The sequence below is a fragment of the Stegodyphus dumicola genome, chromosome 10 (genome assembly GCF_044657685.1).
Source record: "Stegodyphus dumicola isolate Sdum_Otavi_A_Nest chromosome 10, ASM4465768v1".
Taxonomy (NCBI): Eukaryota; Metazoa; Arthropoda; class Arachnida; order Araneae; family Eresidae; genus Stegodyphus; species Stegodyphus dumicola.
Window position 1 is genome coordinate 52,092,203 of NC_140777.1, and position 24,231 is coordinate 52,116,433.

At 32.8% G+C, this 24,231-nt stretch overlaps 1 protein-coding gene across 1 annotated transcript in view; it reads left to right on the forward strand.

Annotated features, from left to right (window-relative positions):
• LOC146994964 (uncharacterized) overlaps positions 1–10,244 on the forward strand; it is a 94,865-nt gene extending 84,621 nt beyond the window's left edge. The window contains exon 2 of the mRNA XM_085824927.1: positions 10,211–10,244. The gene's annotated coding sequence lies outside the window, so the exon portion shown is untranslated. The remainder of the gene's footprint in view (positions 1–10,210) is intronic.
• Positions 10,245–24,231: the final 13,987 nt, after the last annotated feature.

Consider the following 24,231-nt stretch of genomic DNA (forward strand, 5'->3'; position numbering starts at 1 on the left):
CTGAAGTAGGAAATGGTATATAAGTTGAAACTGGTTTCTCAGTCAAGTAATTAAGTAATAATGTAAGAAATGCAAATAAAAGTTTTTTTTTTTTTTTTTTTTTTTTTTTTTTTTTAATGTATTTGCTGTTTTATTCGTAACTCTGGAGAACTACTTCAAAGATTGAGCAGAGGTCAAATGGGAATATCACCTCTTAAAAGAAGCACAGGTTTCCTATAGATCATCATTACAACTAATAAGAATTACCTATGCTTCTGAAAATGTCAACAGGTACTGCAAATTATTGGGTAGAAATCAGCAAGTTTTTGGAAATCCAAGGAACATAGTCAGTTGAAATCAAAACAATGAGTGTTATCCCGTACAACAAACAAGGATTTATGCTTTCAGAATTCGTGGCCAATCTACAATGTGTTAATACTGTTTTTTTGTTTGAATATTCTGAACTATGTGTACGACAGAATTGAAAGGGAATTCAGATTTGCTTGTAGAACTAGACTACACGTTATATTCTCATTTCCGCTCTTGTCTTCTTCAGGATTACAGCCAGTAACTTTTCCACTACTATACATTTTCTCACAAAGCTACTATTTTCAGATACATTTGGCCTCAAACCTATATTTAACTTTTGCCACAAGCTGATTAGCTCCATGTGGCTATTTCTATTTTCTAAATCATAGTACAACAGCAGGCATGTAAAAAAAACGGAGAGTATGACGAAAATTTGAAACATCAGTTCTTTTGCTTTCTTCCAAATATAAGCGTCCATAGAAAGAGGAATACGAGGTATTTGTTCGCTCACAAATCGAGTAAAAATAGTATTTTTGTATATATGTATGTTACTACTAAAGTGCAAAAGTCGTTAATGTTCACATTACTTAGCTAATCTGCAGATTAACGTATTTGCTCTGGAGTCAAGTGCGGAGTCAAGAGTTTTCTACATTTTACCTGTTTAAGTGTGTACATTAACGGCTTTCCGTACCGTTTGAAGTTGAAAAGTTTTGTGCTCTCACTTACTTTCCCTTTCCTTCCACTTTGCACATTACCTACTAAGCACACTCGCTAATTAGCACTTTGCCTACTAGGCGCTCGTTAAACTGAGAATAAGATCTTTGCTGGAACAACAACAACGTTTCTGTGTGTTATTTATAAATTTTTGGATATCTAAGAGATAAATTTAATGCAATCAAACAATCAACAAATCAGTTGATAGAATCAATCATCAATCAATTAAAAAAACTATAATACGAAGAATAAAACGGTTTAAAATATTATTACAATTTAAGGAAATGAATTAGCAAAACATATAATAAAATTATGCTCACTTATTAGTGCAATTTAAATCTTGGTGACATTTTGATTTATACAGCAAATGGATTTTTCGACAAACACACTGATTTGTGGTATATTTAGATTTGCGGTAACATTTTCTGAAACCCTGACCGATCAACAATTTAAAAGTTTTAAGCGTACAGAAACATTGTTGTTGTTCCAGCAAAGCTCTTATTTTCACTTTAATAAGTGTCTAGGGGGTGATGTTTGGCATATCTATGTAATTTGCAGATTACCTAGATAATTTAGAAAATGAAACAATTTTCTGCATATTAACAGATCAGCCTAGTTAATCTGCAGATTAGCTAGATAATCTGCAGAATAATTGATTTCCCCCCTTAAGAGGTAACATACAGTATATGAGTTTTGGTGTTGATCCAATGGTGTACTCTATTCTCTTTTTTAGAACCTTTAAAACTATATAACTATATAAAATGTCTTGGTGTTAATATTAGTCTCCAGTGTTTGCCTTCCTCCGATGCAAAACTTTTCTAGTTCAAAGCATTTTAGGATCTTGCAAAGCAGCATGTCGATTCCAAAGAAAGATGCTGTGAATAAATCAAACCCTGTAATTTACTATAGCGATTTTATATTTTTGTTTGGCGTCTCGTTTTCGAATTGCCGCAACGTTTAAAAACAAATTTCTTAAACAATGAATTTGCATTACATAATTGAATCTTCCTTTGAAAGATACCGCAAAATTTAAGAAAGTATGCGAATTAAACAATGCCTACTCCAGTTCAAGGAAACCACTGGATGACTGCCAACTTTCCAAGCGTCTTTAAGGAGAAAATAAGCGTTTATCGATTAAGAGAAGCTTAGTGGGTCTAGTTTTGAATATAAATTTGGAACAGTCCATGAAATTTAAGATTTCTATCCAGTTTTTGAAATTAAATGAAAGAAAAGAAAATTCTAAATTAATGTTTCAAACAGTTTTAGTTTTTCATTATACCCCTAGTGTATAAAAGTATTGTACAGGTGTATGTATGCAGTACTCTGTAAGTTATATAAAGTTTATGTAGGCTGTATCATGGGAAAGTCGCCATACCTCGCCGAAGGCTGGAAAAGTGGAAAAGGCGAAGTTTGATTTTCTTAGAGAATATTATAAAAAAAAACAAAATGACAGTCTATAAGCGAATACGCAGATGTTATTCTACCATGTAGTACGGTATAGATTAATATAAGTAAGAGAACATACTGAAAATGTTTTTGAGCTTCAGTGCAGTTTCAAAGTAAATATTTACCACTAAATGCTGCATTATGTATATATATATATATATATATATATGTATATATATATACAGTGGTGGCCAAAATTGTGGACACTTTTGGAAATTTTTATGTTTTTGAACTTTGTATGCTCATTAAAAACGTTACGTTTCACAAAATGCAAACTTTTATATATGATTTTAAAGAGAATTTATTACTGACTTCAATACAAAACTCAAAATTCAATTATTTGCAATAAAAAAATGTTAAACGATAATAGTTATCGATATACATTAGATAGTGATGATTGCAATGAGTTATCAGTACTGAGTAGGGTACTCTTTATTTTTCGTTACAGCTTCACATCGACGTTTCATTGAGCTGACAAGAGTTTTAAGCGCTTCTTTCGTTATTACATGATACCAGGAAACAATTATAGCCTCAATTAGTTCCCTTTTATTTGATGGGCGTCTAATTTGGACAAGAGTTTTTAAAGGGTGCCACAAATTTTCGATAGGATTGAGGTCAGGACTGTTTCTTGGCCATGACAACAATTTAATGCTCTTTGTACGAAACTACTCTTTCGATATTTTGGCCATGTGGCAAGGAGCAGAATCCTGCTGCAAAATAAACGAAGCATTGTTGGGAAAGAGATCTCTGATGGAGGTAGAAGTTTTGGTTCTAGAATAGTGTCAATGTATTTTCTGGCATTCAGTGTCCCATCGATGACATGAAGGCGACCAATACCATCTGCTGACATGCATGACCAAATCATAACACTAACTGGGTTCTTCACAGTTGCTTGAATGCAGTCAGGATGTAGCTCTTCTCCTATTCTACGTCTTACATATTTTCGCCCCTCACTACCGAATAACGATATCTTAGATTCATCACTCCATATAACTTGTGACCACTGATCATCTGTCCAATTAATGTGTTCCTTTGCCTACTGTAGTCTTTTTTTTTTTTTTTTTTTTTTTTTTTCGTTGCTGAAAATTACAAGTAAGATAAGGCTTTTTTCGTGGAATTCTACCTCTCAGTCCAACATCTGTTAATCTTCTCCTGATTGTTCTTGAACTGACAGAAACACCAGCATCATTCAGATCACTTCTGATGGCCGCTTATGACATTTTTCTATCTTGGAGACATAGTCTTTTTATTCTTCTGTCAGCAATAGATGTGGTGCACCTTTTCGACCTTTTCCTTCTTTATTCCTTATTGAATTTGTCTCCTGATATCGTAAACAAAACTTTCGGACTCGGACTTTCGGACAGATGTAGTCACTGAACCACCCACCTTTCTTGCAATTTCAGCATAGGAAAGACCACTTTCTAGTAACACAATAATATTACATCTCTTTCTAGGTGTCCAATCTACTCTTTTATGTGATGTCATTGCTTCTTGACTAAATATTAAAAATTTTTACAAAAATTCCTACTTGTAATTGCAGTGTATAAGAAACAGGTCCTCCTTCTACAGAACAAAGCAAAATAATGAATTGTTTCAAGTGTAAACATGATGTCAGCTTCTACTGGCAGTTACTAACATTTGATTGGTTCTCAGAACAAGAACAGTGATTGGCCAGGAAAGCTAGACATTACAAACCACTTCATGACTGTGCTTTTTATTTATATTAAAGTACATATAACTTTTTTCTGTATTGCAAATAATTGAATTTTGTGTTTTGTATTGAATTCAGTAATAAATTCTCTTTAAAATGATATATACAAGTTTGCATTTTGCGAAACGTAACATTTTCTATAAACATACATAAGTTCAAAAACATAAAATATATAAGTTCAAAAACATAAAAATTTTCAAAAGTGTTCACAATTTTGGTCACCACTGTATACACACTAAATGCTGCATTGTTTATATACATATACACAAAATGCAGCATTTAGTGGTAAGCATTGTGTATATATCTAATACCTATCAAATTGGAAACATTAAAGTAAAATTTAAGATTAGGCAAAAATGATCTTAACTTGATTTTTTACTTAACTTTAAATAATTTCTTACATAAGTCCCAGATTCTAAATAAAATGCTACTGACTTCGAGGGCGATAAGACACAGGTCGCTGTTCTTCAGGAGCAAAAGCTTTACAAAATGGGAAGAACAACGTTTGTATTTACATGTATCGAAAGCAATGAGCGAAGCAAAAAGAACACAAATGTAGTGTCATCTATCGTAGAAAATAGTATTCTTTTATATGATAGAAGTGTATAACCTCCCGCAGCCAAACTGCGCAGCCACCTGAATTTAGCCCGAGACGATCTATCAATTGTCTGTTTACTACTAGATGGCCAAGCGAGTTTGGTATTTTGCTTTTTATAATTGCTTGTGCCGATGCAAATACGCTATTTGCCTTAAGGATTTGTTTTTTCTGAATATGGCGAAGTACTTGTTGGGAGGAGGTATGCTGAAATGAAAGTCTTTCTAAAGGAAACTAGCTTGTATTCAAATTACGCATGGGGAGAATCCTCAAACTTCATAAGGGTGCTAGCACATTTGGGCCCTTATGTCAAGCACTTTTGTGTCTCAGTAAGATACTGACAACTTGAAAAAAGGGTTCCGGCACCTCCGCATTTGTGCAAGTTTGCAACTCTTCACCAAAGTTAAGATCTTCAAGAAAGTGTCCCGGCAGTCTTGATGAGACGTGCTTTCCACATTACTGAAATTTTTAATGCCCCTCTCTCGCATGACACTCTTATTCCACGTCGCCCGGTCAGTTACACCAAGCCCATCTGATTATGAAAGGGATTCAGCAGGATCTGTCCAAACGTTCTTGACATGTTCATAAATATCTGCATTGAACTTTTTGTGAATGTTCTGGTGCTAGATGAGATTCAGAAGGTTCCACCCGAACGTTGCTTGAACGTTCCTGACATGTTCGTGAATACTTACAGGGATTTATATTTATTTTAACTAACCGTTTGAAGCTTAAGTTCAAACTTTTCTATAAGCTTTCGTTCCCCTAATTGTCAGTGCCAGAATAGTTAAATGTTGTAGCGCGCGTGAAGGAATGCAAATTTCTATTTTGTAGAAAGTATTTAAAAGCCGAGTTTCGGTAGGAGAAAGAGAGAGTTAGGCTCTAATCGCCACCTCTACGTCTGCTTAGGTAAGAAAGGTTTACTTCCTACCTCCATGCTGCTTACTGCTGGATCAAGTGGCTTAACTGCATTTATTTGCGGCCACTAGCTTCAAAGAGGGTTGAAATTACGGGATCTCGCTGAGCCCTGTAGTCTAGTTCTATCATTTGTTAATATCTTCAACTTTTAGTTTCAATATCTGACTTTTCAGGTACCGCCCAAGCAGAGGCGAAGTTTGTTAGCGTTGAGTTGACGCACTGTAAATTTTCAAAGATTTAATAAAGGGTACTTTAACCCTTCTTTTGTGTAGTTTCCTGCTACTCCAGGTTCAGACAGAAGTTCATCTATTGGACTCTACAACCTGAATGTTCTTGTGCTATTTTGTATTCAGAAAGTTCCGACCGAAAGTTCGTGACGCTTTCGTAAACGTGAACGTTGAACGTTTTCTGAGTGTTCTAGTGCTAGTTGGGATTTAGAAGGTTTCGTCCGAACGTTGACACGGGCGCAAACACTTGCATTAAACGTTGTTTGAATGTTCTGGTACTTATTGGGATTCAAAAGGTTCTAGTCAAACGTTCCTTCTAATTTTCGTAAACGCTTGTATTGAACGTTATGTGAATGTTCCACCGAAACGTTTTCGACACGTTCGTAAACACTTGCATTAAACGTTCTCTAAATATTCTGGTGCTAGTTGAAATTCATAAGATTCGACCTGGACGTACCTGATACATTCATAAACACTTGCATTGAACGTTCTCTAGATATTCTGACGCTGGTTAGGATTAGTCATAAGAAGTGAAAGCATTTTCATTAGAAAAGAAAATGAAAGGACTTTTCAGCTGGTATAAAATGGTTATGACAGTGCTCTTTAAAGAAACATTCTTTTTTCTCGTTGCCACGCTGGTTTTCCAATTCTCAAAGAAATAAGATACCTCACTAGCATCAAAGGTTTTTCTTCTCTCCCGCAAGCCAAACACAATAATTTTTTTTCATTCCATGTAAAAAAATGAAATGATAATATTATTTGATCGACGGAGAAAAATTTCAACGCTTTGGTAGTGGAGGTAATCCTTACTGTAAAGTAAACTTCCATCTTTTGCAAAGAGAAAACGAATAATGAAAGCTAATGGACAAACAAATAGATTGTACGAAAACTCCATTAAGAATGATTCCTCTGCTTTTCAAGCCTCGAGCCATTTTTTTTTAGTTTAAAAATTCAAATGTTTATTTGGTATCTTTTTTCTTTCTCCTTTCCTTTCATTTTGAAATATGTCTTATTTCTCTCATGAGCTTTGGAAAGGAAGAAAAAAAATTGCTACTGGATATAAAATGCAATCGTCGAAGTTATTTATCCTTCTGCTGCTTGTTTTATGGATGATTCCTTCTTTTAAAATATACTTGGATAAGTGGATTTGCATCTTTAACTGTAAAATGTTTTCTAATTGAAACATGGTGTTTGGAAGTAAAAATGAAAAATGATTTTTACCATGGAATAGTATTCTGAAACAAGAAATCACTCTTGGTCAACACATTTTCTTAATAAATAAGCTTAATTTCATGAATAACTTAATATAATATGAAACAGCAGTTTGAGTCAAATTGCGTCATTTAAAATAATCCAGAGACTTTTAATGTTTTAGTTCTCGCATCGCTAGGCCTGTAAAAGAAATGTTTTACTTTCAGAAGGCGCGGGGGAGGGGGGGACGTGGATGGAGTTCTTGGATATTCTGAAGCTTTGGATTCAGCATTAAATATGAAACGTTGAAATAAAAGGCGTTTAAATCGAATTATTTTTAATTTAATTTAATTCAATATTATATCATAAATCATTTCTCTTTACGTAACTCGTAATCGTAATTGATTTTGCTTGCATTCAAATAATATGCAAAATTTAGAAACACCTGATACAGTATTTTTTACATTTGTTTTAAGTATCCTTCTAGCCTCAGTTTAAGGTTCGAAAGCGGACAAGGAGGCTGTTGCCAGTGTTTCCAACACAAGATCTTCCATATGGCTTTTATTTCATAAAAATGCATGTTATCATCGTAAAGCGCAGATTGTTTTGAAAAGCCAGCCATTTCAAAACAATCTGCACTGCTCGGCAGCATTTTCTAAAAGTGTTATAAAAATTTATAGTTTATGTAATTAGTATAAATAAAAATAGGTTCTTGTAATGCCATATATCATACGCCCTACTTAGAAAATTTCGAACTTTTCTGGTTGTACAGTCTCTTCGTTAAAAACAGATTATAATATAAAGGATACAATTCTGAAGCAATATGTATAGCTTTTAATTTGTAAGCACCTTTCTTTTTAAAATTTTATTAAATGTTAGAATACGTTTTTCAGTATTATAGTATACTTTTATTTTTAGTAATTTATATTCAAAAGGAAATTGCGTAAATATACACATGGGTTTCTAATATGAAAATACTTTGCATATGATTTTTAATTATTGACGATCACTCGATATGATGTTAATACGTTTTAATGTGTTTATATTTAATATTTTGAATGACGTTTAGAAATTTTGTTTGTTTACTTCTTGTACGAAGTAAAGAAAGTATTGTTTTTCGGTATGCGTAATTTTTTGGAGGGTATACGTATTCGGAAGTATTGTTTCAAAAACATTCGGGTATCATATTTCACCGAAAATATCCATTTTGACCAATCTGGAATCCATTTGAAAAATTGCGTAAAATCTGTACCTATGGATAGAATAAGAGACTGTTTTTTACAAAGTGGATTTAAAATAGATTCAGATGAGATTTTTCTTCATGTCGTTTGTACGTATGCATGTATCTCGCATAGCTCAAAAACCAATAACCTCAGAACGTTGAAGTTTTGTACATGGGACTGCTATAACATGCAGTTGTGCGCCTCCTTTTTTTTGCAATCGGGTGCACCAGAAGTTTACATATATATACTCATTTTGTTACCCAGCTCAGTGAGCTCAGTTTTGTTTTATTTTTGTATGTTGGTAAATTGTGCATTTTTTGCTTTCAAAATGATTGAATTATGTTGTTCTTATGTTCCGGTTACGGGTTTTATGTCTTAGGTTAATCTGCATGCAGTAATTGTAGAATTATAAGCAATTTAAAAGTTGTTTATTTAGCCTAACCAAGCCGCCATCGGTTTACATTTGAACTATTATTAGAGTAGTGAATTTAGTTTCTGCTCCAACTCCAGTGTCATTTTTCCGAGTGGGACCAAAAGCAAACTTTCAGTTTTGTGCACTATTTTTAATCCTAAAATTTTTTTCTTTAACTGTTTTTAGCTATATTTGCTGTTTTTAAGCTTTTCTTACAATTTTTAATTAAGATGTTTCGAGTTGTTATGTATTTTTGCCTTGTCGCAAAGCGAAAACTGAATTAATTGAAGGAGAAATATAGCTCTAATAAAATTCGAGGAAATAAGTTTAAATGAAATTCAGTAAAAAAAAAATGTATAATGTAATTGGCCGTACGAGGAACTCATGTGATGTCCACATCAGATTTTTTTTACAGACATTTTCTTTACAGTCACTCTTCTAGTTATAGTACTAAACATTACAGAACCAAATCCATTCAAGAAATACAAGTTTTTTTTTTTATGTCTGATGTTAATGAAATTCCATATAATACTTGAAGAAACTTGAAATATTGATAAAATTCAAGGCATATGCAATCATATTATTTTTAACCGGAATACAAATGTCAGTCATGTCCCCGTCATTGAAGTCAGGAATACCAAAATCTGTCAGGTCCTGTCGTGTTGAATGATTCCAGTCTCTTTTAATAGAAATCATTCGGATTACAATGTTTACAATGTTACATCAGCTTGACAGAGGAGAGCCGAATTCAAATTGCAGCTGTTCCTTTACCAATCACATTTTTAAATCAGTTTTTACATTGATGCAAATTCCTGCATTCCTGCTACTTCCCTCGCCTTTCTGTAAAAAGAAAGGGAAGACAAATATATTATTTCAATTAAAACTGTATTTATTTATTCTTAAATTAAGCATTAATAAATAAGATCTAATGATTAATTAATTAAGTGATTGTTTATTTTGCCACTGGGTTTCTCTGTGATAGTATCCTGCATTGCGAAATTTCTTTTTGGTAAGGGTTTCAGTTTCTCGCTTTCATTTTTAATGAATTAATTTCCGAATAATAATATTTGCCTCAAATCTTATAAGCAAAATATCTAGTAAAATAAATATTCTCACCGTGGCATTAATATGTAATGAAATAATATCAGAACAATTTTTTTCCTTAACATTTGGTTTTTGCCGTTTTGGACCGGAGTTTTAAATAGATGATTTTCATGTTCTTTATCTTTAATTTCGGCGCGATTAATTCTTAAACTCGTAGGCGTATTTCCACGTCTTAGCTTAAGATTAATCCAGGCATTATACTGAAATCCCCATGCTACTGATCTTCTTAATTCTTCATATCCAATGAGTTTTAAGTTTTTTTTACTGTTTTTTTTACTGTTTTTTTTTTTTTTTTTTTTTTAATCTTTTCGAAATTTGTATTGCATGTTCTTCAATACGTTAGAATTTAATCTTAAATTTTCAAAATTAATTTTTTCCTTTCAGTTAAAAATGGCAACTAGAGGTTTTAAGATGGTAAGTGTTCTACTTCTTGTTAGTACAGTCAAGTGTGTGCATATTTTGTTTATTTTTTAGAGTGACGCTTATTATATTATAATACAGACGAAATTTCTAATTGTGATTTATAAAATATAAACACATTTTAGCTAAAGAACACAAGACGCTGCACAAATTTACTTGTCTTGAAATTGAACAGTCCTTTCATATGTCGTATTATCTTGCTTTTTAAGCACTTTATAGTTATGTTTTAGTATGGAATGGTTATATTGTCATTGTTCGAAATATACATCAGCTTCATGCTTGACAAAAAATACTGGTATATTTTAACTGATTTGAAAATTAAGGTTTACAGTGCTAATGAATTTGTGTTCCTTAGAAATTCTTTTTATTTTATTTTTTTTTTGGAGTATTATTCACTTTTCTAACATTTAGCATATAGATCATTTACCAAACGACTGAAAATATTGAATAAAGGATTAAAAATTCATAACTGTAACTGTTCCAAAAGCATCAGGTATGTACTTAGGTTTTTAAGATTTCTTTCACAACAATTATTTTAGTTCGGTGATTTTGCAGAACAGATCTGCACTTTTCTTAATTAGTTTATGATAAAGAAATAAGTTATAAAAATAAAGTAGTAAGTAAAAGAAATAAGTTATTCTTGATTTCGTAATGCAGAACTTTAAAATTTCATAAAATAATGAAGTTTTCCGACTTACTAATATGCGATAAGAGATTATGTAGCAATAAAAACAAGTTGTACCAAGGATAGAATTAAAGTGTTACATGTTATGAATTCAGATACAAAAATGTGTTTTTTATTGATGCTAAAAATTAAAATTAAAAAATGTTTTTTGAAGTTCTATGAGATGCACGTATGCGAGACTGAGACATCGTAGGACATAAATTAACTCGGAAAACTGAAAATAAGTAATGAAAAGTGGATTGTCTACCGGTTTGTTTCATTACATACTACTTAATTACGTACAAATATATATTACATACTGTATATATCATACATTACTTATGCATTATTACATTATATATTACTTTATGCGCAATATTTATACAACATTTATACATTATGCACTGTATTACACTGTATAAATGTCTTTTGCTAATATACCGACAGCGTCTCTAAGAGTCAAATTGAACTATTGCAATTTTCACGCACGTGATATGATTTTTATTTGAACATTTTGAACAGAGGTACTACGTCGAAATCTATAGTAGCACAAAATAAATGATGAATTCATATAGAATTCAGAACAAACGTTTTCAAAGCTTAAACAAACTCCCAATTTATTAATGTTAATATTACTTATTTATGCTAATACTGATCTTATCGACGACGTCGTTTAAAAAGTCATCCATAGTATATTTCAGTTTATACACAACTCAGAATTTTAGAGAATTGCAGAGCTTAAGAATTATGTTTCTGTGGTTATACAAGCTGTTAAAACAACCCATTTAATTATTTTACAATTTCAAAAGGTAAGTTTTGTACTATTTATTAGCAAAACTAAAACTACCTGAAAATTAATTCACTAGCAACAACTTACAACAGAAATGGTAATACTTGATTTTTATAGTTGCAATCCACAATCTAAAATTCCTGCATTTTACAATAAATATAAAACAAAGACTCTTAAGTCTACATGCGTGACTTCATCTGCAGCCAGAACTCAATTGACTGTGATTTTCGGGATGAGCTCAATCGAAGTGTAATCAGAGTAATACAGGAATGCAGTCTACTAATCTAATTGCAAGAACTCTTGTGTTACAGAGAAGTCCTTGTGATTGGATGAATTGAATAATGTCATGGTAGTACCAAATTAAGCAGTCGGTTTCTCTTCCATTCTAGTGCAATGCATAATAATGATGATGACAAAATTGGGTTTCCTCATTTATTAGAGTAGTTATGAGAATTTTATTAATTTTGATGGCTGCCATTTTGATGAAGGTATCAAAACGTCTACCATGTCTACGTAGCACCATGTCTATGGGCGCGGTAGTTGCCAATACATAAACGTAGATATTTGTCTTTGCTTTCTTTGGATTGTTTCTTTTATACCCGCAGTTTCAATAGCCAGTGACATAAAATAATTATTATAAAAAAGAAAGAAAAAATACTGAAGAATTTTAACGAGCAGAGCTAATAATTCATAATAATGCAGATGATCTGAATTCATTTCTTTTTAATTGCTGGATTCGTAACAAACTGGTGAAATTTGAAATGTAAATTAAGTACCTTACGATCTGACGAATGGCAATGTACTGCCGCGGGGAAGATAAAAACACTTCATTTTGAACGGTGGTAAAACATCTCTTTCAAATCTTCATATTTATTTATTAAATTTAAAAAGAGAAATATTTTACTCTTTGCCGAGAGGAATACCTCGCTGAGTTTGTGAATCAAAATTACATTCGATTCACAACAAATACGAAATAAATTAAAAAGCAAATTCGAAAATCAAAATTCTTGATTATATGAAGGATTATATGTGCTCAAAACTTGGTGATTCTAGGGGCAACATGTTTTCTACAGCGCGAGTAAACGTACAATCGAAATTTTAGTTTAATTACTGATATAAGTACCTTTAGAATTTTAAAGCTATTCCACCAGACAGCTACTAATATATAAATTTAAATTTTATCACTTTACTTTTAGTTTACTTAAAACAACATCTTTAATTTTAGAAACGTTAAAACATTTCGGTTTCAAAATCCTAAGAATGCAAATCGTATGGTAACATAAAAATGAGAACGTTTTCTATTGATAAAATAAATATTATTTTTTCCCTAGGAAATTTAAACACAGATGGTTACTTTAATTCCTCCTAAAAACAATCTTTCAAGTATCATTTAATGTGATACTTGGTTTCTAGCCTTATAAATTTACTGTGCAGCATACCCAAATTCTGACCACCACCTCCACGTCGTTAATGGATGCGCATTGTTCATGAGCACTCGGACTATCGGACGTTAATACTACATGCAACAATAAACCATTTCGTTTTAAATAATTCATACATGTATATTACCACAAAATTTATGACGCATGAAAATAGTATCCAAAGAGGAGCTAAAAAATGCACAAATACAAGAATGATTCAAAGTGGGAAATCAGTCAATTTAGATATTGATGGAAATTTTACGCCATTTTTTAGTTTATTCCTCAAAAATAATGGAAATACAGCAGTCTTCATGAAAGGTGAAATAAATTAATTTTAGTGTTTTTATTTTATTTTATTTACTAAAGTAAATAGCTATTTTTTCTAAATATTTTTTCTACCGATATGTAGTCACTGTTTTTATTTTAGGTTGGTTTAATTAGCACATATTCGCACGCTCAGCTGGTTTAATTAGCACATATTCGCAATCAACAGTATGTATATCAAGTGGACAAATACGAAATCTCGTAGTTTGCATCAATGTGTTATATTGATAGCGAAGATAATGTGCGATACGTGCAAATATGTTACACTCATACCAAAGCATGTTTCACTTATAGGGCAAAGGAAAACGCTTTAGTTGCTCACCAAATGACTCAAAAATGAAGTGCCTTTAGTCAGTAAACCTATCTGGTCAGCAGACTGCATTACGTATTTTATGCCTACTGGAGAACCTTGGTTGCATTCATCAACCATATTTGAATTCCTGTAGAATTTGAGATATCCATTTTCTTCCTTTTTATCTGTCATTTCAGATTCCAAAAGCTAATGAAAAAAGGAAATGACTTACGAAGAAACTGTGCGGGTTTCAAAAAGAAATTATCATATCAGTCATAGAAAAATATGATTTATAAACGTAGTTATAAAATAACATAAATGGAATATTTTGTTGTTAACGAATAGGAATGAATCGGGACACAGATGAAATTATGTATAAATGGGAAACTTATAAACGCTGCTTCGTTGAAGCCGGATTTTGTCAAAGAGAAGTTCTGTTGCAGTAATTAAATTTAATTCAGCCCTTAGATGTAAGAGATACTAAAATTAATCATTCAAAAACTGTTCAAATATATTCTTTTCAAAATTTTCATTTCGTGATTAGTATCCTTCTACTCCATTTAACAGCATATATGAAACTTTCAATAATCACCATAAAAAGGAAATAAATATAAAATTCAAACTTTTTAACTTCAAAAACTTTTGTGACGTAAATGATGAAAATTTTTATTTAAAATCAAAAGAGTCGATTCGTCCCCCTCCTCCTTAGTTCTTTTCTGAGCGGCGACGGGGGGGTAAGACGGGGGGAAGCACCGAATGGCGAAGGTTGCAGATATTTTAATCCTTTTCATTTTCATAGAAAGTGTAACACTTGTTTTAACTGGAACGTTTCCAGAGGATTCCAAGATACCAGCTACGAACTGGGTTGAGTTGCATTTAACTGTAGAAATGCTCATCTTAGAACGGTTGATTATTTATGTCCATGTAAGTTAATTTGTAAGAGGATATCTTGTTTGCTGTTTGAAGATGTGTTGAAGATTTATTAGAAACAGAACTAACTACAGAGCTTCTTTGTTGTAACTCTGCCTGATACAGCACAATTTTAGTTAGTATGCCTTTCCTAAAACTGTACGTAGTCCATAATAGGGTCTCCACTGCAAAAAAAATGGGAGACAGAAAAAGATCTGGTTGATTTAACTGCCGTATTTACTCGCATATAATCCCCCACACACCACATATCCCCGCGATTCTGTCAGCAAATTATTCATACTTAGAAACTTTAAAGAGGCAAAGTGTTTAAGATATAGTTTAACAAAATAATACATGCATTGCGTAAGTGAAGAAAATAGTATGAAAAGTGTTACTTGTAACTGCACCCTCTCATTAATTTAGAATACAACAGTACCTGTACATACATAGCATATTTACACATTTTTAGAAAGATTTCGATAAATAATTTTTAAAAATCAAATGTTTTGGAATAAAAGTTTCTAGGAACATTTTTGAAATAAGAAACGTTGATTGCTACTTTTATTCTTCTTTTGAAATGTCTCGTGTAGACAAGCTGTGGATTGAAGAATATAATATTCCGCTTTCCGAAAATAAAAATACTATAGTTCAAAAACGTTGGCAAATGCATGTTATTAAAATTTTAAGTGCAAAATAAGCAACATTATCAATCGCAAAGCGGAAAACCAAAACCATCATTCATTACTTCTACATGGAAAAACGACTCAACGAATACCCGAAGAAGATACACTGTACAAAAGAAAGAAAAAAAAAAAAGGGACAGTTCTATATATCCCGTTCTACTGTTCCGATTGACAAAATTCAAATTGCGTTTTTCATGTCTCGAAAGCGCGACTTAGGATATGTATTAGATTTATATATAGCATTGTTCTAACATAGGTGATTTGACACAAAATCGGATTTTTTCTGAAATAACGTACCAATTGTTTTCCATATTTCGATTCTACGACTCAAATTATGCCTAGATATTAAATTTTGACAAATTTGGTGCAAAATTTACGGAGAAATTCAAACTTTTATGTTGGAGCAATTTTTTCAGTTTGGCCAAGAATAATTCAGTTGGCGAAGTTCTTAATATGTGACAACCAATTTTCCTTTCCCTTCCATTTTGCCTCAGCGGAGAAAAAGGAACCTCGTTCTTACCTTTTTACATTGTGTATGAGCGGAAAAAAAGTCACGTCGTTTCTACTTCTAAATAATATTAGCAAAGTGTTTAAACCACATCTAATGTTTTATCGCTTTCAACAAATATGCCAAATTTCAAAACGCGCCAATATATAAATTCACGTCTATCTTCAGTAATTTTGAATAAACAATTGTAATTTTTTGCAGGTATGCTTAAATACGTCTACTTTAAGATGATGGTAAAACATTTATAGATCATAATTCAAATTTTTTTTTTTTGAAAAATTTATAAAAGATATTTAATATTATAAAATTCAAATTTTAAAAATAAATCATAAAAAATGGGTGAATTTTATTTGGAAAGATCCTGAATTCGGAATGTGAAAGGAAGAATCAAATAAGCTTAATAAAAAAAGAGAGAATTATGAATATATACCAAACTCAATTAACATTGAAAAGCTAAAATTTTGAGAGCTTATGTTTTAAAAACTACTCGTGCGATTTTTACAAAATTTGGTAGTTTAGCGTAACTTAAGTCGTAGAATCGAAATATGGAAAAAGAAATGGTATGTTATTTCAGAAAAAGTTCAATTTTGTGTCAAAATACCTACATTAGAACAATGCTATATATAAATCTAATACCTATCCTAAGTCGCGCTTTCGAGACATGAAAAAAAGTTGAATTTCGTAAATCGGCCCAGTAAAGCGGGAGATATAGAACTGTCCCAATTTTTTTTCGCAGTGTATCTACTGTTTCTAAAGTTAAATTATTGGTAACAAAAGGAAATCCACAACGCAGAAACCAATTACAAAGTCTGTAAATACATCTGTAACAATACTAAATAAAATAAATTTAAACAAAAAAAAAGAAAAAAAAAAAAATCTGAAAGTTTTCGAATCTTATATTAAGCCCAAAGTTTTTTTTTTTTTTAAATTTTTTTAAACCCTTTCGGGTGTTACCTTTATTTTTTTAATATCATGTTTGCACTTGCACCACATAAAATTCAAGTCAACAGAAATATCACAAAATTTTTAAAACAGTATATCTTCAGAATTTCCGATAGACAGTCTCGCGCGCTGGAGATAAAAGTGTTTTTTTCCATACAGTGTTGTAAATGCTCACTTTGAAATAGCTGAGTTTAGACACAATAACACGCCGAATAAATACTAATTCAGAAGTCAAACAACAAAAATCAGCGTTATATATTGACATATGTATAAAAATAATGGCTTATAACTTTTGATAATGGAGTTTGTTTAGAGCAAGATTTCTCAAACCACGGTACATGTACTGCTCATGGTACAGGAAATCATTTTGAGGGGTACAAGTTTTGCACAAAATATTTAAATTACTGTCAAATTTTGCCGCTTTTGTTACATATATTGGCATATGCTGACGTGCATACATATATATGTACATATAGAGAGAAATTCCAGTTCATCCTTCTGAACATCTTTAGAATATTATTATCTTAATTTTTAACATATCATTACAAATTTCCACGACGGGTGGAGCTTCGTTCGTATCTACTATGCTTTACCGATCGCTTTAGATATAAATACGGTCGTCGCTCCTCCTATTTCGCACCAGCGACTATGACTGAGCTAAACAGAATGATTAGAGTACAACAGAATTATTATAATTATTATAACTGAGCTGAACAGAACAAAATAATTTTAAAAATATTTGCGAATTCAGAAACAAAAAATTGAAAGACACAATCGAGGAACTGGGCACGCACAATGGCCTTTTCAGGAAATTTACTGACAACCTCAAAAATATACATGAATTCAATAAGTTCATTATTTCTGTATAAAAATGCAGTATATTCTGATGATGACAAATGCCGCAATCCTTGCAGCCCACTTGAAACGGCAGTTCACACAGGACTCGATCCCTACGGATGTAAATTTTGCCACACTGGTTGAAAATAAAGTTTCTGACTGGTTAGCTGTTCTGACAGCACTTAATACTAACTGGCATATATCTCCAGCGGAAATTGTAAATATCATTAAGAAACTGAAAACCAAAAATTCCCCAGGCACCGACGGTGTTCCCAATTATATGATTCTCAGCTTGCCCAATAACGCAGTTCCACAGCTTTCTGGGATTTTCAGTGCCTCCTTAACGCTGTATTATTTCCAAGACCAGTGGAAGATAGCCAAAATACTCTTTCTGCTGAAGCCACATAAGGACACTTCTAAGACTGAGGACAATAAACCAATCAATCTTCTTTCCACGGCCGGTAAGATATTCGAGAGGATCATCTTGCTCAGAGCTGAATCATATCTTCCGGATTATCAATATGGATTCAAGAGTGGTTACCTACTACAAAACAGTTACTCCGTTTAGTTGAATTTGAGGGCTCAACCCTGTATTATAAGTGCTCTGAACTACTCTTCTCGTACTAGACTTAGCGAAAGCTTTCTACCGTGTCTGAAATGAGGAGCTCTTGAATAAACTGATTCACCTGAACCAAACTGATTCACCTGAAAACTTGATTTCATTAACACAGGAGGAAATCCTGAGTTAATTCTTTTTTTAAAGTTATAACTCCCGAACAGACTCTTTGTCGTCAGTTGCGGTGAAAGCTGCTCAACTTACTTACGAGCCATGTATTACAACTTAGTAATACATGGCTCGTGTTTAGGACCAGAACTTATCTATTTTATGCAGTGAACTTACAACAATCTCAATAACAATATAATCCTTGCATGTTACACAGATGATACTGCGATAGCTGCCAGAGAGTTATCAGCATCCTTCAGGACTTTGACTTAAATATTGGAGACTAGTGCGGCATCGATCATCAAGGATATCGATCAATGCAACTAAGTCAAAATTTCTCTTGACCAGACGTAAGCGAATTCAGAATGGAACATGTCCAGCCATTGTAGCCTCTTTGATCAGTAAGTGCCAAGGATAGCTACAGTTATCTAAGATTCTTTCTTAAACAGCGACTGATCTGGAATCCGGCCATAAACTATGTACCTAAGAAGACAAGTGATGTTGCCAGTCAACTGTTCGTACTTTTGTACGAAAATAAATAGAAATCTCAATAGAAAAAGGCAAACATATATTACAATACTCAGCCCATTATGAACTATGCCTTCCCCGGCGTTGGCCGCGGCATGAAGGGGTATAAGCTTCAAGTGATGCCGAACAAGATGTTGAGAACGAGCATTGGTCTCGCTTCTATGTAAGAAATGAGCTCCTCCAAGATGATCGCAGGATAAAATCTGTGGAGAGATTCATGAATTCTTTTAAGAAAATCCATGAATTCTTTTAAGAAAGGACAAAGTAGCAACAAAAGGAATTTTTGTGTCTCTTTGAATTATATCGTAGTTCCTGCAGATTACCACATCCGGCCATCCACTGCGCACAGAATGAGAGACCATAGCTTCATAACCTAGGATTTTTCATATCATTAAATTACATATTTATCAACATTGTTTGTATACATTATTGTATTTGAGTATTTGTTTTCTCAGCCTATGCTTTGTACAGGTTACATTTGTAATTACGTTCCATAAACTGATTTTAGCCTCCTTCCTCGTGGAATTTGTTAATTTATGAGAATTGACTGTGATCTTTGATATACTTATGGGACTTGAACTCCCTTTTACCTTACCTTCCTCGGATTTCAATTTGTGGGAACTTCTCTCCTCGCTTACACTTATACGGGACGCATCGTTGAGGCATTAGATGAATAAGAGCTCTCGACAGCCAGTACTGCTTTGCTGATAAAGCATAAGCACCTTGCATTAAAGCATTACCCATTTCACAATTCCGTCTGGGATTTTCATGGCTCAGATAGTATTTAACTGATGCGTCTAACTGACACTATCTTATCATCGAGCCAGACACATCGCACTCATATATGATATCCTCAGCAATAGCAGCTGAGTTTATTTCACAGATTTCTTTTTAGCCCAAGAGGGCTATTAGTTTTGAAATAAGATTTTGCATCGAATCACTATAAATGAGTCATTTAACTATTCATTCGAATCTGTTGACGCTCGGCAAAATGTATGAGATTTAACTTTCAAATTGAATCTGTCTGTTGTGGACTGACTAACTAAGTTATTTGAAAGCAGAAGATGCACTTCTTAAAAAAATTCGTTTCTTACTTTGAATCGGATTGATTTAAATAATATAAAGTATGTAATTCATGAGCTATCTAACAAAATATTCAACATTTTTTTCAGAATAACATTATATAATTTGTATTATTCAGTTTTTATTTATTAAGTCATAATTTGTAAAAATTTAATGAACTTTCGATTAACAAGATTTGGAAACGAGCAGTGGCAACATTGTACGGAATAAACACTTCTATCTCCAGCCAGCGACACTGTCTGTCGCAAATTCTAAACATATGCTATTTATAAATATTGCGTGATTCTGCTGTTGAATTGAATTTTATGTGGCGTAAGTTCAAAGAACGTGATATTTAATAAATAAAATTAAGATGCAAAACATTAATAATAAAAAGACGAAAAAAAGGGGTTTGTGAGCCATCTTACTAAGAAAACCGAACATCGATATGATAAACTGAGAAAAGACCGGAAAAAATAGAGAAAAAATTTTGCCACATTTAACACTGAATCGGGAATCCTAAATATATGCTGCTACGTTCAATTTTTTTTTTTTATTTTGCTGTTGAATTGTGTACAACTGAAGTGCGAACAAAGCGTTGTTTAATAATAATGCTAAAAGGATAAAAAAAAGGGGGGATTACAAAGAGTGAGTGCAGCAAAAGATTGGTAGACCGCGAGCTCAGCGAGAGTATAAGAAACCTTAACAAACTACATTGGGCGACCATTAAAAACTGAAAGCTTTCGTATAATTTCTTTTTCATCTTCATTGTTTTTATCCCGAAACACAGAGGCGTATACCTAAACTCTCTCACGATCGGTAAAGTTTTATTCAAAATCTACACCAAAATAAGACTGGTTTGGTTTGGCTTATGTGATTAGGGCAAAGCCTCGAAGGGGGAAGGATGTCTTCGTGGGAGACTTTCTAAAGGAAACTAGCTCGTTACACATTACACATGGGGAAAACCATGAGAACGGCGCCCATGCAACCAACCAGTTCACGGGATTCGAATCTTGGACCGAACTTCTACTGTTCAGCGACTTTACTGCTCTGCCGCTGAGAGGCCCCAAAGTAAGACTTCTGTTTCGCCTAATGCTAAAGAGCATAATATGAAAGTATTAAAATAATTCATATAAATGTAGCAAGAGAATGAGAGAACAACCGAATAGTTGGATTCTAGAATAACATTAACAAATTACACGAGCAGTCCAAAATTTATACAGCATCAGGAGGTAACTTAAAAGATTAAAGTGAATTTTTTTAGCATCATCTTTTTCATAAATTCGTTTCTAAATTCTACTTAGTTTTCTGCTTAAATTAAAGTTTTGGATTTAAAATATTTCTAGACTGTTCTAGGCGAAAGAAATAATAATAGAGACCACCTTTTATCCTAAAACTTTGATGTACCTTAACCTGTTCATTAGTTAAGGAACTGAATCATAAATGTAAGTTTAACCCTCATTATTTCGGTTATAGAAGTATCTCCTATTTAAATAAGTATGCCTGCTCGAATTTCTAGTCATTATATTCTGTAAAGGTGGTTTGTTATAAAGTATCCAATTCCAGCATAAATTACAAAGTTAATTATGAGAATAGAAACTTTGTGCTTCCCGTTGAACAGAAGCCAAGTTTTTAAACGCGTGGCTTCCAACACGAAAATTTTTAGACATCATTAAAATTGATTGCGCGGAAACTTGCCTTTACGGGTAACTAAATGTAGTTTAATATCTGGAAAAGCCCGGGAAAGTTAATATACAAGATAATAAAAATGCTGTTCTAAAAATTGCAAAATAACGCTCCCGTTTCATGGCAATCCTTCATTTTTATTTTTTGCGGTTCTATTCTTCAAGATATAGGATAAAGTTAACGAATTTAAGCAAAGAATATGCAAGAAATACCACTGTGTTGTTAGTGAATAGTATTAAACGTGCTGTTGAAAATAGAGTGATAATGGAAGTGAAGCTTAGTTGTTTATCACAAGTAAAAGATCTTTCATTAAAAGACAATACTGTTATTCCAAAGCAATGGATGCATCAACACTTTTCTTTGCTCAGGCAGGATAAGAAGGTCTTGCTATGTCCTTTGATATGAAATATTTCATTATTTCTCAGACTAAAATAGTGCATTGTTTATTGGAGAACAAAATGATCATTTTAAAAACAATATATCGTATTTCGTCGCGTATTTTCTTTATTTCATCAAATGATGTTTATCGTGCGAAAGTCGGGAGGAGAGAATTATGCGAGGAATTTAATTTCTGAAGAAGGCAGTTACAGTAAGAATATAACAAATGAAACGAAGTCATGATAAATTACTCGCAAATATCCCAATATCATTTCTTTAAAATAAGCCTATATTCTAATAAGAATACATAGTAATATTTGCATCACAATATTCTACAGATATTGAGCCAGTATCTGACGGAAATTGAACCGGACACCAAATATTTTTTTAAAGCCCCATGGGCATCTCACATGAATGAGACTTGACCGCAGTTCCTACGAGGAGCATCGGATAAACGAAGGACACGGATTTCGAAAGACTAAGCACGTCAGCACTAGATAAGACTACAATGAGCTGGAACATAAATAATAGAAGTAAGAAATAAGGTGAATTAAAGTTGAAAAGCACACACAGTTACACAGAGCCGGATATAATTACAGTTACATAGAATCGGATACAGTTACAGTTGTATAGAACCGAATACAGTTACAGATGCATAGGGATCGGATAAAAATGTTTCCAAATGTTCACCAAGTTTGGCGATATTTGGCGCTTTCTCCCCAATTTTAGCAACAAAAATTAGTCGCCAAAACCGTTACGAGCAAGGCGCATTGGAGAGATAGCTATTTACCTCATTATTAAATGGACTTTCTCTTGTAACCCTGTTTTTCCGGTGATGCATTGCAATCTGAGTTTACATTTTTTCCGTGTTATGTTATACAAGGGAAGCTATAATTTATATAGAAGTTCATTAAATTTGTGTACATGTATATAAAATTCGTAACCACCTGATCTGTTTCTCTTATTTAAATTCTTCCTCGATAAGTAAATAAAAATACTGTTGCGAATTTTAAATAAAAATAAATGCAAATAATGTTAGTAAAATTATAGGGTTTTTTTTTTTTTTTTTTTTAAATAATGTAACACGAACTGCTTGAAAGAGACGAAGCTCCACCGGAAAAATAAGATTACATGGGTAAATCTATATAACATTTAGGTAAAATGGCTATCTCACTAAATTGGCGAGATATCGCCAAGTGGCGATGGCTTTGGCGACTAATTTTTTATGCTAAATTTGGCAAGAAATCTCCCAAAGTCATTCTGGCGATATTTTGATCCTGTCTCTTTATAACTGTAAGTAATATTGTAATTGAATAACTGTAATTGATCCCTATATGTAACTGTAAACGTATCTAGCCCTCCTATGCTTTCCAGTAATTTCGAGAAGTGAAAGGTACAAAAGATTTCCCAACTGCCGGGGAGAAACTATATAAGACTTAGAAGAGCACCAGATTCTCTGTTGTTAGTTCAAAGCTGATTTCGGAGTTTTGGGAAATCGTGAGAGCTTCCCATTTTAGATGCACTTTGCTCTGAGCTACGCTTGGTAGTTTAAAGTGGTAACTACTGATTATGCTCTATGATACTCAATAAAGCTGTACGAGTGCTGTTGTAGAACGTTCCAGAACTGTAACGTGTTTCTTTTCTGAAAATCAATTGTATCAGCTATCATCGGTTCTATGTGCACTCAATCTATTACGGATCCTCACTCACACAACAATGCATATGCATGTAATTATTTTTTACTATAACACTTGAAGACATTTCGATTCTGATACGCTTTGTAACATTAGAGAGGAATTATCATTGTCACTGATTGTACAGCCTCGTCGATTAGCTGGGCTCTTTTCTTATTAATTTTCGAATGTTAAAAAACTGTTCTCATTTAAGAAAGTTCCCAAATAAAGCTGGCCCACCAGCGGCCGAGCGGTCAAATCGCCGAACAGTGGTACTGACCTGTGTTCGAATTCAGCCGAACGGGCTGGCTGCCTAGGCATTTTTGTGTTTTCCCCATGTGTAACGTGTATACGAGCCAGTTTCCCTTAGAAAGTCCTTCACGAAAGCAACTTAAGCAGATAGTCCTATTGTGCCTTGCCGTAATATATCAATAAACCAAACCAACCCATTATTCTTAGTGAAAAATTTCCTAACAGAGCTTATTTATTTTTTGACAAATACAGCATATATGTCTTTTAAAGGAAATAAAAATAGTATAATAACTAATAGTATAATAGTCATAC